General features: G+C 36.0%; 1 protein-coding gene across 1 annotated transcript in view; it reads left to right on the top strand.

The window, feature by feature from the left end:
* EPHA6 (EPH receptor A6) overlaps window positions 1–15117 on the top strand; it is a 1023649-nt gene that overhangs the window by 773948 nt on the left and 234584 nt on the right. The gene's annotated exons all lie outside the window — the stretch shown is intronic.

Here is a 15117-nt window from a genome sequence, read left to right as displayed (position 1 = left end):
ATATATATATAGATAGATAGATAGATAGATAGATAGATAGATATATATATAGATAGATAGATATATAGATAGATATATAGATATATATATAATTTCTGATTTCTGTAAGCTATCCACTGTTTGTAAAGCTGCCTGAATTTTAGTATTGGAAATAAATTGCATGTACAAATATGAATGTTTTATGTGAAGTAAAACTTTTAAACACAAAGTTCTGTGTATTAGGACTGAATTGTTTTAATTTATGTAAAATGAAGATAGAGTTACAATTTCTGAAATAAAAATTGTTTTTAATAAAAATAGTGGGATGAAAGTCATTCCTTTGAAAAAGAAGGTTCTTTAAAATTCACAATTAATCATATTTCTAAGAAATAGATTGCTATATATTCACTTTCATTTGAATTATATGGCACAAAGCCTAACTATATTTCTCCCTATTTTATTCATGGATGAATTATAACATGTAAAACCCAATACAGAATGACATTTTAAAAACACATAAAAACAATTTAAATCGTTGGGTGGTATTTTTCTTTCATAAACCTCAAATTTCTTTGAAAATCATTTATATAAAATTTAAATTTTATGTTATATTTGGAAGCAGAAAAGTGTAAAAATTTGCTAAACATATAATTGACTATATGTCTAAAACTCAGGTTCTTGTGACAAGGCATTGGCCAACTTCCTGCCCCAGGGGAGCGGAAGATTACTGACAGACATGATAGTTCATGCCCTTGTGTTGTGCTCTCTCACACGATTTCGGGCTTGCCCATATGACTAGCCTTGGCCAATGAGACATTCACATGTGGTACATCTGAGGGCATCATACATGTTTGCACGTTGGAGCTTGTCCTCTTTCAGAATTTCTCCCCATAACCCAGTGTGCAGTGCTAAGCAAAGTCAATCCATATGGTGAGGATACAAGCTGGACTGCAAAGAGGAGGAGTCTGAGGCTGTCCAGTTGGCAGTTCTATCTGAGCTCCCAACAACCAGCAGTGAATGCCAGCCTTGTGATGAACCATCTCAGACACTGCACCCTCCCCCTACCACTACCACCAGATGCTGCAGTTGCAGTTCACATCCTGTGGAACAAAGAATCACCCCACTCAGTTCAGCCAACCCATAAAATCATGAGAGATAATAAAATAGTTGTAGTTTTAAGCCACAGAGTTTTGAGTAGTTTATTACACAACCATAGCTAACCAAACAGATGGCCCCCAGTTAGAATGCTGCTCTCACCACTTAACTTGTGCAGGTTAAGGTAAATTATGTAACACCTCTATCCTTTACTTCCATATCTATAAAACAGGGCCAAAGTAACTTGCACTCCATAGGAGTGCTGTAAGGATGACATGTGAAAATACACAAAGCGTTCAGTTCAGCACAGAATGCGGCTCACAGTAAGCCACATTACTTGGAAGCCATTACTAGTACTCTGCGCCGGGCACTTGACACATGCATTCTGCCATTTCATTCTCATAGCAGCTCTTCTGAGTATCAACATCCACTGAATCTCAGACAGTTTAATTAACCTTCATAAGGACCTCTAACTCATAGTAAGTACTGTGACTGGTGTTCAAACTCAGGTCTGACGGACTCTAAAACCCATGGGTTTTTTGCTTATTATTTGTTTGTTTTTGCTACATCACAGTGAATAAGTCATAGTTTGACACTTTAATTATTTTATCTGGATTAAATAACATTAAATAAATGACAATCTGATGTTACTTTTTAAATATGTTACTTTTTAAAATAAGAAAAATGTTTAGGTGAGTAAAATACCTCTAAAATGCAAAATTTGGAATGACTTAGCTATGCCACAATATTTTGCAAAGATTATAATCTAAAAGGGAAGAAATAACACATTAATCATTTCTTTTATAGTTTCTGACTTCCTTGTTATTAATTTAGCATGAGTATTTCAAGTTATTCCTTTTGTTTTATATCTCTCTGGAAGGAGAAAGATAAATTTAAAGTTGGGTTATGAATCTTTTCAAAGCATTTAAAATAACAATTTTAAGTATGATGCTGAATTTCTCTTATGTGTATTTATGCATGAAATATCTGGAACTAAGTGTCCAGCAATAAATTCAAAGACTGAAAAGTATCAGAAATTTACTTCATGATAAATCACATTATATGACTTTTTCATATATTCATTTCTGTGTTTTATTTACATGTTATAAAAACATGAAAGTTTATGAAAAGGAAAAAGATTTATTATCTCTATGAAGTAGTAGCAATTATTTATTCTAAATCAACTGAATGGGTTTAATAAGATAGTCTGTGGCACTTGTCTTCCCGTTTGAAATACTCAGTTTATTTCACATAAACATCCAAACACCAACACAGTGATTACATCTCTAACACTCTTGTCTAAAAAACGGGACCAGTGACCTCACCACAGTCAAATTTATATGATCTCAAAGTCAAGGTCCTTGTTCCTTTTCAAGAAAAAGAGAGAAAGGTGAAGGGGATATGAAAAGAAAATAAAGGAAAATTGAGAAAGGATAGATTCAATACGCTTTGAATGGCAATAACCATTACAGTTTTAATTTGCAAGAGTGAGTACCATATAAGGGTGCTGTGGTGCTTCTGGGATGGGTGGTGGAGGGAGCAAAAGGAATAATCCTGCAGAGGTAAGTGGGCAATTTGTACTGTTATCTTCTTGACTCCAGTGCTGTAGGATTTTCAGAAGAAAGGCAATAAATAAAGGAATGCCTCATTCCCATAAATACATGGTAATTATTCCAAGCTTGCCCGTAAGTAGCTAAGAGATAACTCTCAATTAATGCTCCCTAAGGACTACCATACTGCATAGAAGATAATACTGACAAAGACAAACATGTAATACAGGTTTATACGGTCATATTAGTAGAGTATCCTGGGGTTCTGAGAAATGAGTACACTGCACTGACTCTCAGTTGAAACTAATGCAAAATTATGGATCAAAACTTCATCAGGTCCTTTTATGTAAGTTTTAATATGCATACTTTTTATCTTATTGTGTAGGTTTTATCTCTGAGAGACACATATTACAAAGTTCTTAAGAACACTTTTACTCTTTCATATTTGTGCATATAACTACTTTTATTTTAAATCTGAAAGTTAAATGATTAAAAACTGTATTATATAAAAAGTGTATCCAATAAAAGCTAAACCTATTTATTTGATATACATCTCAATCTCATTAACCTGTTAAGATACAACTGATATAAAAAGAGATTAATCGAGCTAAACTTTATGCTTAGCACATACTTTTTCTCCAAGAACAAATAGAAACCATCGGTTTGAGAATAGACTTATAGCCATTAGTAGCATGGTTAGTAGCAATTTGTAACAGATAATGTATATACCAGTCTCATGAACTACATAGCCAAAAGAGAAAGTGCTAACCTTCTATAAAAATATAAGAATTGTGGTTACATTATGAAGAAATACAGTTCCGACAGCACACTCCAGAAGACTAGGTCATGCGGTTTGAAATGATGATGGAAGAACCAAAAGGAGAGGTAATGAAGTGCCTATATCCCCACTGAGTAGGTCATCTCTAAGTTTAGATACACTCACTCAAATAGAAGCCAATCAGGATAGCAAACGAATTCTGAAACCTAACATCATTTCATCATAGAACATTCCTAAAGACTCTGTGGAAGATATAGAAAGTATAACAAAGTGCTGGGCTTGCTCAAACCCTTTTCAAATGTTCCAAAACTTAGTGGGTCCCTTCCAGACATTTTTGATGCCACATGGAATCAAAGTCAGGGGGTTGATTTAAGCTAGTTAAATACATTGTACATTAAATGCACAGGAATTGCCTCTCTGGTCCCAAAATTGTGCTCTATTTTTTAATACACACCCCACCAACGTGACACCTGCCTCTCCACCTGGTTGCAATATTCTGCTGCTAGCCACAAGGACTTGGACAAGTCACTCAGCATCCTTAGGCCTCAATTTTTTTCCTCTGCACAAAGGGTTGAAAGTGCAGATTGGACTAGAAAACAATAGAGATCAAATCCAGCTCTAATATTTTTGTATCTCATTCCTTTGCGAAAAGTAGAGAATCAAGATGTTAGTGAGGAAAATTTGGGCCAGTGATAACTTATCATCCCACCTCCAATTTAACTTCAGGTTCGTAGCAGTGATCCACGAATAAGATGGAGAGGTTCAGGAAGAAATGAAAAGTGTCTCCAATCAAGTTTTTGTTCTAACAGTCTGTAAAGTAGAAACAGATACAATTTTATTTTCAGCAATATCAGTGTTTGGATATACAGAATAGACATTGTAGGAGGTAAAGTATTCTGCAAAACTGATTCTAATGAAAGAAATTAGATGGTGGTTTTGTTCTGGAATTCAGCTGCCCTGATACCTAAGAGAGGTTAAGAGTTTTATTTTGTTTTGTTTTGTTTTGTTTTGTTTTGTTTTGTTTTCCAAGTAACCATTACTGAGCACCACCAGGTATTAATACTATTGCTGATTACAACCTGGGGGTTCAGAAAAGGCCTCAGTGCTCTCAAGAAGCTCATTTGTTGCAGCCAGTCCACTGGGAACGTAAGTAACTAGGCCAGTATTTCCCAGTGTGGTGTGGCATGTGCTATTTTGGATACAGTTTTTCATTAATTTATTCATGTATTCATTCAGCGAATATTTATTGGGTGCCCACTGTTCTAGTCACTTGTAATTAAGTAGTGAAAAAGACAGCTTCTACCTAGCAGAGGAAAAAAAGAAATCTAAATACAGGTGGGCAAAAGTAGGTTTACAGTGTGAGTACGCAAAGTACAGACTTTATTCTTGTTTTATTGCTTTTCAATTACTGTATTATTCATTAGTATTGCAACTGTAAACCTACTTTTTCCACCCCTGTATCATCATCTAAGGTGTAAAGGAAACAGACCTAAGTAAAGTAGAGGAGCAGGCAGAGCCGAGGTTTGGTGGGAGAGTGTTCCAGGCGGAGGACACGTTCTAATCCCTGTGCTGAGAAAGCTGGCATGTTAGGAAAGCATCCAAAACAGCTGAAGGAAAGTAATAACAGGACAGAGTACATGTTGAAAGAAACAAACTAAAGGCAGGAAAAAAACAATAAGGAAGCTAGTGTAGTTGTCCAAGTGAAAAACAACAAGTAATTAAGTAAATGTATATATGGGGATGGTTCGGATGACTTTCAAGTTTCTGATTTACATAACTTATGTAGTAGGGAAATGGAGAAGAAATTCTGGAGAAATAAAAAATTTGGAGGGGAAATAATGAATTCTGAATTAGACATGGTTAAGTTGGACACGTATGGGACATTTGAAGACTTCAAGAAGCTTTGGAGCCTGGGTGGGTATCTGGGCTGCAGGCACAAGTTACGGAGTACTCAGTGGATGAGAACTGATGGGCAGTTGAAGACATAGGGAGGGTGGGATTACCCAGAAGGTTGAGGGGACAGAAGGCACAACCAGAAAGAGGAAGAGCAGGTTTTTGAGAATGAGAGGTCAATAGCATAAAATGACCTGAGAAGCATCTGTTTTTTGAAGCAATTAGGAGGGGACAGCTCGTGGTTGCCATCAGACTGATGGGTCCAAAAAAAAAAAAGTAAATTGGATTGTGTTGATTTCTTACTTAAATTCCAATGCTTAGCATTTTGTAAGTTATTCATTAATTCAAGTAATACTTATTATGTCTCTAACTACTCTGTGCCAGGCACCTTCTATGCACTAGGTATTTGGCAGTGGATAAGAAAGCTACAAGTCTGCCCTCATGAGTTAGGTCCCTGCAGTGCCTCCTCTGGTTTTATTCTTCACCATTCTCTTGAATTCTTGATTACATTCATACTAAATGACAAAAGTGTCTTAAAACTTACTCTGATTTCTCTCCTGTGTCTCTTCCTATTCTAAATCCTTGAGGAGCTGGAAGAAAATATACCAGACTGACCCGAAATGAGTACATAGATAATTATGAAATGCAAAGGCTGTTAGTACCTAGAAGGCCTAGCTGTCTCTGGACTGACCAACTTTCCCTTTTACAGTGATATCAGAGGCAAGATCATATGCGTGACTAACAAACAGTAACAAGATGCCATGGTCGGTGGCCCTGTGGATCGCACTCCTGTTCAAGTAACACGGGCTAATTGGGATCACCAGCTTATTTTCCTCCTGCCAGAGGTGCTTCTCTGTACAAGAGGGAACACACTTCTGCAGTCAGGAGGAATTTATTCTTGTCCCTTCAGTGTTTACGTATCTGGGTTTCTCAAGGTCATTCACTCTAATCACCTCCTTAGATCTACTTTTTACTGTCTTCTTCCTGTGGTCCTCTCCCTTCCCTAAACGGGCCTGGTAATTACTGGGTAGAGTGTAATGAGTAGCAGGTTAAAAAATTCTAGTAACAAGTTGCTCAGTGTGAAGATAACACTGTAAATTGTAAAAACTAGGAAAGAAAGGGGAATATAAATACAATTTTATACACACATGATGTTGCCTTTTAATACCTCTATATAGAACTGAATAGAGCCATCTAGAGGGTGAAATATTACTTATTTTCAAAATAAAAAATTTCTTCCAAATCATTCATGAGGCAGTTTGTTCTGGTAAAGAGTTTGATGGCTTGGAATTTGAGAAGAGCAATAGATAATCTTATAGTCATGAATCTTCCTCTATGCACTCAGAATGAGAACCATCCTGCCAGGCTGCAGGGTAAGGCAGTCACTCAGGAACTTCAATCCAGGTTCCTGATGGTCTTACTCAGGATTGGATAAAAACAGAAGTCTTAGTCACTGAAAATGAGTATGCCTCCTCACCCTTGTGTATATGATATCTAATGTCTAAAACAAATCCATAAAATTAATGAGTGGAATATAGCAATCTCCTTATTTACTCCATGATTAATATTTTTAATACTTTTATTGACATTTCAAGAGAGAGGAAGGGAGAGGAAGAGAAAGAGAGACATCAGTGTTAGAGGGAAAGATGGATTGGTGCCTCCTGCACACCCCTAGGGCCCATGATTAATATTTTAATGCTACTTTGTTGTTGTTAGAATATGTTACTGTGCTTTTTCTTAAATTTTCCTTTTGATATAATTTCAGACACAGAAAAAACAGTGACAACAATATAGTTCCCATATAAATTTCACTCACTCTCCCTTAATGTTAGTATTTTACATAAGCACAGGACTACTATCAAAGCCAAGAACAAAATATCAGTGTGGTACTATTTACATACTAAGCTACTGACTTTCATTCAGATTTTATAAACTTTTCCACTTATGTCTTTTTCTGTTCCATAATCCTGTCTTGGATTGCATTTAGTTATCACATCTCCTTAGTATCTTCCAATCTGTGAAAATTCTTCAGTCTTTCCTGACCTTGACACTTTTCAAGAATACTAGTCAGTTATTTTGTGTAATGTCCTTCTTTGGAGGTGTTTCTGTTGTCTTTTCGTGATTTGATTTGTGGTTATGCATTTTGGGCAGGAATATCACAAAAAGTGTGTGCCCTATGCATCGCATCATATCAGGGGGAAGCTGATGTCCACACGCCTTATTCCTGGGAATATTAACATGGGCCACTGGGTTAAGGTGTTATCTGCTAGATAGCTTCATTATAAAGTTACTATTTCCCTTTGTATTTATTATATATTTTGGGGGAGACTATGCAAGTATCCTGTTTCTCCTCAAATTTAACCCACTAATTTTATCATTCATAATAGATCTTGCCTATTATCACTATTATATTCTAATGGTGATTATTCTATTCATCTCTTTTTAAATTTATTAATTGGAATACCTCTTTAAGGAAGAGCTATATTTCAGCATGTTCTATGACTGGATTTAAACAATATGTAATCTTTTGAATCTAACTTTTTTCTCTTAACAGAATGCACTTGAGATTCATGCATGTTTGTTGTTATTGTTGACTAGTATCTTTTGTAGGGAGGTAGCATAGTTTGGATCTGCATTCCATGGTTGAAGAAAATCAAGGTTGTTTTCAATTTGGATGATTATTAATAAATTATTAGTAAAACATCTATGAATATTCGTGTTAGGTTTGAGCATAAATATATATTTATATTCATCTTGGTTTAATACCTAGGTGTGGAATGCCTGAATCATATGGTAAATGCATGTTTTTGTAAGAAACTGCCAAACTGTTTTTTAATCTGGATGTACAATTTTGCATTCCCACTAGAATTATAAGAGTTTCCTTTGCTCTATATCATCTATACTTGACATTGTTATTTTTAAAACATTTCAGCCATTCTAGTGAGTTTATATTAGTATCTCATTGTTATTTTAATTTACATTTCCCTAAAGACTGTTGATTTTGATCTTCTTTTTATGTGCTTATTTACTATTCATAGTTCTTTGGTGAAGTGTGTCTTCAGAGTTTCATCCATTTTCTTTTATCAGGTTTTTTTTCTCAGTGTTAAGTTTTAAAAATATATTTTCTGGATGCAATCCTTCATCAGAAATGTGATCTGTAGATATTTTTCTTTTATGGATTGTGCTTCTTGGTGTGGTATCTAAAACTTTTTACTTAATCCAAGGTCACAAAGATTTTCTCTTCCACCATCCTCTAGAACTGTTATAGTTTTTATATTTCACATATAGATCTTTGATCCATTTTTAGTTAATTTTTGCATAAAGTGTGAGGTATGGTCCAAGGTTCATCTTTATTTTTTGCATACAGGTAATTTTTCCATCATTTATTGAATTGGTTTTTTAATATAAAACTGTTTTTTTTAAGTTCCCATCTTTGTTTAAATTCCTCCAGTGTCTTTCCTTCACCCAGGACAAAATTCATGCTGTTTCTGTATGCTCACAACATACCTTTCGCCTCATCTCCCTCCTTCTCTACCTCTTAGTTTATATTCTGTTAACTGTGAATCATTAGTAATTTTCCCAAACATAGCATGTTTCTTACTTCACATAGTTGATCATATGTTCTTGAAAAATTCTCCTTCTTCCCTTTCCCATCACCCTTAACTCAGTTTATAAGGGATGACTCAGTTTATATGAAACATCCTTTCTTAATCCCTCTACTGGGTTAGATATCTACATTGCACTTAACTGTAGTACTATGATTACCATTTATATGCATGGTCCAAAAGTCTACTGTTTTATTAGTCCTTAGCCCATAATATTAGGGCCTCGGCACCCTTTTCTGATGTCCATGTGTTTTTTCTGGGACAGTCCCACCAGTGTGTTAGCTGAAGTCATGCAACATCTAGACTGCCTTCTAGCCCTGTTGGGGTCCCCTCTCCCCTACACATTGACTGTCACAGCCATTGTACAGGCTCCACCAGTTCAGCCACTGCCCATCAGTGGAACAACGACTATCCTGCCATTTATGCATTTATCTGTGCTCTTCGAGATCCCACAATTTTTCTGGGTTCTGTGCGAATGAGGGAGATTGGCTTTCTCTCTCCACTTGGTACCCTCGCTTTTCATTTAGTTACCAAAGTTGCTCTCATGGACTCAGAGCAGCCAAAATCCCTCTGGAAAAGTTTCATTTGTTTTATGAAGGTTCTTAATTTTCTGATAATAAAGGACTAAACTGGCCACCACATTTTCTTTACTTAATCTTAATTTTCTTTTCTGTTCTAACTTCTCCTCACTGTTCCCTTAATCTACCCAGTCCCAAATCTCCAAAATATACCACCTAATACATGATTTAAATCTCTTCGCTTTTAAACAGAGAAGAATGTCTTGTGTTACATTGGTGTAGGAGTTTGGAGAGGTTATAATCTGTGGAGAACAGTGTTTATTTTATTCATTGTGGTACCTAGATGGTGCTGAGCATGTACCGAGCTTATGTTATATGGAGAAAGGAAAATGGCAAGAACAGTAGGAAAGGGGAAAGGATTAAAGGAAAGAAAGACCAACCTAATTTTCAAGGACTTCAAACTGAGTTCTAAGCATTAACCTTCTCTCATGTCAGTCACATTCATATGAAATTGGCAGCTTTTGTCATAATTGTGCTTCTCTGTACTTTTGCCATTTCTCCTTCCTCTGAAGAGCAAGCATATTTTGCTGTTTTTTTTCCCTTTGCAATTTTAACTGTCTACATTACATTATACTTATTTAGGTACACACATATCTTTTTCTGCTACAGGCCAGAATCAACTGGAAAGTAGGGCCACAACTAATTCACCTTCATATATACCCCCACATTACCTCGTTTATAGCCCATGTTACACACTCAGTCCCCACTTTGAAATGAGTCAAAAAATATATTTGTGTGTTTCATAGGCCTGAGAAATAAAAGTAAATACATCTTCATCCACTGGTGATTGAGAGACAGCAACAGAATAATGTGAATTTACTGACATTTTTATTAGGTTACATCAACTACTATGAGTGGATTTATTCATTTTTCCACTCATCACAAATGTCAACCAAGATATCAGTGATGTTTTTGTTTGTTTGTTTGTTTGTTTGTTTTATCCCTCCTCTTTCAGATGCAATGGTTGTTTTAGGATTCTTAGCCCTGAAAATAGTGCATTGACCTTCCCCCTAAACAATAATGGTATGATTTTCTTGAAACAAGTTCAGTTTTCATTTTTGTATAGCCATATATTCTATGGGACATGCTATTGGATTTGGTACAACAACCCATAAAAACAAAAAGCTACGGCACCTCTGTGACTTGGTCACTATTTCATATACTGCATCACTGGAGTATTTCATTACATTGAAATGCAAGTATTAAAAAAGGTCTTCCACTAGTTAATTTCTGTGATTTAATTTCTTTAATATAGATTATATCTCATTGCAAGGATTTCCAGGATATTCCTTGGGGAAAACAGTTCTGGGTAGGAAGTATATGGAAGGCTGCTGTTGAAACTCAAGCAAAGTGAGGGGCCGTTTAGAGGGAAAGAAATAGGGGTGAGCCAATGGGAGTTCTTAGTTTCTTCTCAGAAATGGAGAAACTAGTTTTTTGTTAAAAAAAGAATGTATAATTAATATTGCTTCTTACATGTTAGCTAAATAAATTTACTAAAGTGAAAACAAAGGCTTCCCTTATGTCAACTCTGATATTCCAAACTTTCCTGCCAGCAACGACTAAGAAAATAGTTCCCACTAACTGCCTCCAGGTAGAAAGGGGGAAGGCTACATTTATCAAATGATGAAAGTTTTAATTGTACAACATGAAAAGCATAAAACTGCTATTTTTATAAGATGGAACAAATGAAACAGTTCCTATAACTAAAATCATGCTACTGTTAGTGGAGGGATGTGAGGGCCAAAGCCCTCGGAGACTCGCCGGTAGGAAGTTCTTGGGGTGCAGTCCGAATAAGCATATTCAGAAGCCCCCACAGGAAAAGGAATGGTTTTTATTGGCATGGAGTTATATTTCTGGGGTTGTAGCATCTGAGTTCTCTTAGTCCAGTCCAGGAAGAGGGTCAGCTATGGATATAGCAAGGCCAGAGTCCAAAGTGTCCGCTCCGTGATGCAGCCGAGTCCAGATCAGTCCATTAATCCATTATATGGAAAATGTAGGGCATGGGAGCCCCGCAGGCAGTCTGGGCGCAGGCAGCAAGGGAGAGAGAGCAAGCGAGAGCTTTCCTATACTGTAGGAGATTAAATATTCAGGTTTCCGATGCGATTCTGGCCACTGACTCGCTCCCAGGTGTGACCGACAGGTAGGCATCTCCCATGTCACTTAGATATTACTGGGCATGCGTCTAATCTGCGTTTGTCCAGTTCATTCCCCCATGCATGGAATAGACTTGGAGTGTTAAACTAACTTTTCTCCCTTTACTCCTTTCCTGCTAAATAATAACTAGGTTATTGCAGCGGTATCAGTGCCAGTCCTTAGGTATATTTCCCAGATGTAGCCACAGGGAAATTCTTAGTTGCGAAGGAGACCCACCCTTCTAATTATAGGGCCTACTCTTCTTACTAATTAAGAAATTGAGAACTAGACAGGAAGGCCAAGAGAAAAAATGATTGCTAGGGAAGCTGGTATGAATGGAGCAAACCCATTTCTAAATCAAATTTGAATCCTTTTAATGACTTATGAAGAATTAGTTGTAAATTTAATGAAATAGGGGGTATATTTTTGCTTGTTAAAGATGTCTCTGTTGCCCTGGCCAGTTTTTCTCAGTGGTTAAAGCGTCGGCCTGTGGTCCAGAGAGAACCGGGTTTGGTTCCCGCTAAGGGCATGTACCTCGGTTGCAGTTTGTCCCTGGCCCTGGCTGGTCGTGCAGGTGGCAGCCACTCGATGTGTCCCTTTCACATCGATGTTTCTCCCTCTCTTTCTCCTTTCTCCCTCCCACTCTATCTTAACAAAAAAGTGGGAAAATGCCCTCAGGTGAAGATAAAAAATAAAAAAAAATTTTTTTTAAAAAGATGTCTCTGTGGTCACAGGAAAAAAAAACAAAACACCACTTTTTAAAAAATAACATGTTATCCAGAAACAATGAGAAAAGTTACACTATGGTTTAGAATCTTGATCAGTCACTCATGGAAAGATAAAATAAACATACTTCAAACATTAATCTCAGTGAGTAACATCAGAGGTAGGTAGTATAATGAACTAGTTAAGCAGTTTCTAAGTTTTCTCCCAAAATACCTCTTCATTGATGTAGAAATAATAAAATAATGATTATCGAGTTACATATTCTGTATATTCTGATTTTTTTTTTTAAGCTGTAAATTCTTTTTGGTTTTTAAAATGTCTCATAATCTTTTTTCTTCCCCAAATTGAACTTTGTCCTACAAAACTTTGCTCACATGGGTCAGGTTAAATACAGTTAAAGAAACACATTAGAGAACCTGTTAATGTCTACTTTGTGACTCTAATATCTTAAATTAAACAAATTGTTCTAAGACAAACCCACTTGCCTTATAAACTGTTCTTTCTGCTTTTACACTCACCACAACCCTTTATACACACTCAGCCAGAGTGATTGTTGTAAAATTTTTGCAAATTACACTTGGGGAAAAAAATCCAATCTTTACTTAGGCCTACAAGGTGGTCAATAATCTGGGCCCTGTTTACTTCTCAGATATTATCTTCTGCTGCTTCCCCCTCCTCACCCACTGTGCTGCAGCTGGCTGCTGGCCTGGGACACACCAAACTCAGCTGCCTCCGGGCTTCCGGGTGTCCTCATTTACTGCTTTGACCTGCTCTGACATCCTCATGAGACTGGCTTCTGAAAACCTGAACACCCTAACTACTTCCAAAGTAGCCCTTCTCCTCACCCCCCAGATTCTCTTTATCATATATCTTTGTTCTGTTTTCTTCCCTGTACATATAATTCTATAAAATCATGGAGGCTCAGAATATTCTGCACTAAAGAAAGCTCCAGCGTATTTGGAAGCAACCACCTAGCAGAGTTGCTTTATAAAATAAGAAACGGTTTGAGGCAATGGTATCATTAAAACAATACCATACCAGCATTTCTGAAATTTTGACACATTACCAAATATGCATTATTGAGACCAAATAAATAATTTAGTTTGAATTTTAAAATAAAATGTACACTGGAACAGAACTATGTGTTTCTGTAATATATTGTTACAGTACATCAAATTGGATAGGATAGGATTTTTACCTTATTTTAATTACTTATAAATCAGATATATAATTAATCTAAATACTTTGGAATTGGGATTATGTTCCAAATAATGGAATTATCAAACACTGCATATGTTGAGAATTATATGGTGAAGTCCTACCAATTTAGATGGATTAGGCTATTTGCAAATTAGTTAATAAAATGAACCTTAAAGAAAACTTAAAGAAAGGCATTTTTTTAAGTAAGTTAATTTTGCAAAGCACATTTATTGGAAAGCAAAGTGAATATTTTTTAATTAAATGAATTCCCAAAATAATAAACTTATAACAATAGTTTTTTACTTCAATAAAATGATTTTCTAAACCAAGTTTATTGTTTGGGAGAGAATACACTAAGAATATAATAGTGTTTATCTTTGGGTTAAAGCTTTGGAATAATTTTTTTTGTTTTCATTTTGTACTTTTGCATATTGTCTGTGTTTCCTATAGTAAATAAATATTGTGTTGATATTTAATTATAAGCTACACTGAAATTTTTCTTTATATTATATTGAACATCCTTATTAAATTGCCACTTTTGTAGGTCAAAAATTGTTGAATGTAAGGACTTTCATATGGTTCTACTTAAGAGGTTTCATTTCTAATAAACTAAATATTTAGGTGCACTGGCTGGCCAACTAACAAGTGGAATCTTATGTGTATGCATATTTTTTTATAACAGAACCCTTGAAACAATTCAGGAAAACATTTTGCTGAATAAAATAATAAATTAATTAGTGACATAAACCCAAGTCATTCGAATTTAAGGGAAAACAAAAGTAATTTATTGAGTCACATAAACGAAAAGTCCAACAGTAATCCAAGAACAGCAAGAGGTAGGAGCTTAAATGACTATACAATCACACACACACACAAAAAAAAAAACTCTACTTTTCTCTGTGTGCTCTCTTTGACTTCCTCTTTAGGTAGTCTTTCCACTTGTCAGGAAAAATGGTTCCCCGCAGATCTGGTGCCTAAGTTGTGTCTGGTAGGGCCCATGCCCATTTGTGTAGTAGTATCAGAGTGGAGGGGATGCTCCAGCCAGAATGTATTACACACCGTCTACTCTGGAAGGTGAGAATGACAAGAATAGCTTGGAATCAGCAAGGGAAATTTCCCAAAACAAAGGACAACAAAGAAGTAATGGATGTCCACTGTGTGGGGTTTTTTGTTTGTTTTTAAATCCTCACCCAAGGATATTTTTTCATCCATCTTCAAATAGAGTTGAGGGAGGGGTGGGGGGAGAGAGAGAGAGAAACATAGATGTGAGACAGACACACCAACTGGTTGTCTCCTGCACGACCCCAATCAGGGGCAGGGATTGAACCACAACCAAAGTACATGTCCTTGACCAGAATCGGACCCACAACTCTTTGGTCTGTGGGCCAACGCTCTAACAGCTGAGCCAAACTGGCCAGGGCCAGTGTATGGGTTTTCAAAAAATATCTCAGAAAGAAATTTGTTTGGGTTTTGTTTTGTTTTTGATAGTTCCAAATATAACTTTATGTTTGCATGTGTAATCTGTATATAACAATAATGTACACAATAAGATTGTCAGAGTGCATAATAAAACAGACTGG

The sequence above is a fragment of the Molossus molossus genome, unplaced genomic scaffold (assembly GCF_014108415.1).
Source record: "Molossus molossus isolate mMolMol1 unplaced genomic scaffold, mMolMol1.p scaffold_m16_p_5, whole genome shotgun sequence".
Taxonomy (NCBI): domain Eukaryota; kingdom Metazoa; phylum Chordata; class Mammalia; order Chiroptera; family Molossidae; genus Molossus; species Molossus molossus.
Note: the sequence above shows the minus strand (reverse complement) of the source record. Positions and strands in the feature narration are given on the sequence as shown.